This window comes from Pteropus vampyrus, unplaced genomic scaffold, assembly GCF_000151845.1.
Source record: "Pteropus vampyrus isolate Shadow unplaced genomic scaffold, Pvam_2.0 Scaffold13539, whole genome shotgun sequence".
Lineage (NCBI taxonomy): Eukaryota > Metazoa > Chordata > Mammalia > Chiroptera > Pteropodidae > Pteropus > Pteropus vampyrus.
In genome coordinates, this window is record NW_011902320.1 from 1 (window position 1) to 3,385 (window position 3,385).

At 34.5% G+C, this 3,385-nt stretch overlaps 1 pseudogene; it reads right to left on the reverse strand.

Annotated features, from left to right (window-relative positions):
- Positions 1-1,228: 1,228 nt before the first annotated feature.
- LOC111735070 lies at positions 1,229-1,347 on the reverse strand (annotated as a pseudogene).
- Between the last annotated feature and the right edge of the window lie 2,038 nt (positions 1,348-3,385).

Below are 3,385 nucleotides of genomic sequence, written 5' to 3' on the forward strand. Positions count from 1 at the left end.
AATAAAAATTAAAAAGTAATAATAATAAAAATTGGAAGTGAGATTCCAAGAATAGGAAATTGATTAAACAGGTTTATTTAGTGTACTAAGCAGCAATATGAAATTTCATTATTATTATTATTATTTACTCACACAAAATTATAATACAGTTGCTAAGCACCATAGTTGAGAGCTAAGGCTCTTGGATTAGGCTGCTTGGGTTCAAATCTTAATTACTCCTTTTAACTACTAGGGCCTGAGATAAGCTATGTGCCTTCCTAGTCCTCAATTTTCTCCTGTGTAAAATGGAAAAAGAGAATAAAACAAATTATAAAACAATATGTATATTATGAGTCCAATTTAAAAAATATATTTTATATGAATATCTATATCAAAAAAGCTGGTTAAGTTTTATTTCGTATTATTTCCTAATTTTTCCAAATGAACTCCTATTTCTTGGGTTAATTATTCTCTTACTAGTTAACAGGAGCCTAAAATGAAGGCAGAGTCTAATGAAAATAGTTGTGGCACTTCCAAGGCATTGCCACAGAAGCAGACTGACCATATTTTCCACTCGACTGGAGAAACCCTGCCCCAGGCTATGTGGATTCTTTAGCTTGTCCAATGATCTCAAAAAGAGTCTGGAGGTTTTGGCTAGAAATAAATGGTAAAGATTTATTCAAGAGTCTTAGGGTTTACAAACTGAAAATGTAACTAGGCAATACCCAAAGTGTTCCCAAGAAGAAAGAAAAACTAAGAATTTTTATAGTAAAAAGTACATTCTTGAGAGGAATCAGTCCCACATTCTTAGCCTCTGTATTGATCCAAAATGGTAATGCTGACAAGTGGTCTAGATAATGGATGTCAGGTGGTCTGAATAGGTGAACATTCTTTCCATAATCCTTCAGGGTATCCAAAAAGTTATCTGGAGGTTTGCTATGTATCCAGGCATTGATTCAGGACTGAAAAGTTCAGAAGTTTAAGTTCTCAGGATAGTTAAAACAGAAATAAAATCGTATCCTCGTGCCTCAACCTACTTGATTACAGTAATTTTATTGCATTTTATTTCTTCACTCTGTCTTTCAAGCTTAAACTAGTAGTTCCTAAACTTTAGCTCACATCAGAATCACCTACCTGCAGAGAATGAGAAAACACAGGTTGTTGTAACTACCCACAGAGTTTCTGATTCTGTTGATCTGGAATAAGACCCGAGATTTTATATTATTTATTTATTTATTATTATTATTTATGCCTACAGCACCTGGTCTTCCTAGGTGGTCTCCCATCCAAGTACTAATCAGGCCCGACCCTGCTTAGCTTCCAAGATCAGACAGGATCGGACTCGTTCAGGGTGGCATGGCCATAGACTATGGACCGTGGCTCCACTGGGGTGCGAACCCAGGACCTTCTGTATGTAAAGCAGACATGCTAACTGCTATACTATGGAACCACATCTAAGATTTTGTATTTCTAAAGAGTTCCCACATGACGTTGATGCTTCTGCTTTGGCAACCACACTTTGGTAACCACTGGAAACTTTCTAGAATGGCTTTCTTAAATAAATTAGTCTAGAAATTTTCAAAACATCTTTTACTTTGTGTAAAGTGAACACCACATATCCCTAGGAGATAGAGTCTATTAATAAAAACTAAAAAGTAGATAATAGACACCCCAGATAATTAGTGAAACTAGTTGGTTTTGATATCTGAACATAGTCTGCCTGACACACATCTCTGGTCCAGGTTTCCAAATCTAGGAAAGGTTAAACTCAGGCAACTAGAGAAAAGCATTTGTTTTCTTTCTTTACTCTCTCCCATTTTTATTCTACAAGAGTATGTAGTGCGTATGTAGTAAGAGTATATTACTTGAAAACATATACTCTATATGTCCTTTGTACTACCATAGTTTTACCCAGCAACTGTTCAGCAGAAGTTCACTTCTAGGAAAACAAATTCATGGAATGCCTCAAGATTAATTCTGTGCCAATGAAAGGCCATCTTTACTTGTAGACTTTTCTTCCTTTGAGAAGGGAAGGCTTGTGCTTGATTAATCTCATCAGAGAAACCTGAATAGTATGAATACCTAAAAATTGCTTAGTTGAGAACATCTCTTTAAATTATAATTGCGATTCGAGAAGTAGTCTTCAAATATTTTCATCTTAAAAACATCAGAAAGGACACATTGACCTAGGAATCAATGCAACTTGAGGAGGAAATTCTTTTCCATTCTTAAGTTTCAGCTGTGATTTTTACAATTTGCTGAAATTTCTTTTCTATTTTTCACAGTTTGAGGACATTGTCCTTAATTATTATTAGATAGTTTGTCCCTCTCTTTATCTTCTTGGAAAATTCTCTGCTACCATTTAAATCAAATTATCAAGGCTCTTGTGTTTCTTTCTCAAATAATTGTAGCTAGATTCAGGGAATGCTCAGTCTCGCTAACCCGAACTACTGTTTTTGCAAACTGTTGAAATTAAAGTATATTTTAAATAAATATTAGCTTATGGCCTTCAATATCTTATGGGAATGAGTAGTTTCTAAGAAATTGTCACCAAATAGAGATATTGCTTTCTTTAAAAAAAGAAAAGGCAATTTTAATCAACATGATTGTATGAAATTCAATGCTATCAACATGCTTTCAAGCAGTGGATTAAATTAAATAGGTTATAAACATCTCCACTTCAATTAATTTTATCTTCTTAATTTACACAGCAAAATCCTTCTTCATAAATAGCACCAATCTTCTCAGACAAAATTCTGATCAATGAGAATTAATTTCAAGTCTTTTTATTTTCCTTATAGAATATTTGTAAGGGGAGCAGGGCTCTCAGAGGAATTGTTTGGGAGGAGGAAAATAAAAGTGCATCTTGGTTTCTGAAAGCCTTTGGCAATTTCCTGATACTTGTTATAGTTCTGACAAGGTAATTGCCCTTCTCTTAACAGTGATAGAAATTATAGCACATCCAAATTTCAGCTAGTAGACTTATTTCTGCAAGTGTAAATTTGGCCTTGTAAGTTCAGCAAAGTCAAGCAAACGTAACAATTCAACAAGATATGCCAATAATTTTCACAAGTGTAATACTTGCCAGCAAGGTAGTACCTAGGATGATTGAACAAAGTTGGAATTTATAGAATTTTAGAATATGTAGATCAACTACTGCCTCTATCCACTCATACAAATACCATGAGATGAGATACATGAAGTCTAGAGATATTTTTAATGACTTGTCAATCAATGTTCACACAGTCAGTAGACTGAGAAGTCAAGACTAGAGTCCTGAGTCCAATGGAAAAGCAGTTTACTCTATCCCATACCATTCATAGCTAAAACCAATGACCATCTACATCAGGGGGTCACCAAACTAATCCAGCTGCCCCTCTTTCTATAGTGTCTGCAAGTTACAAAT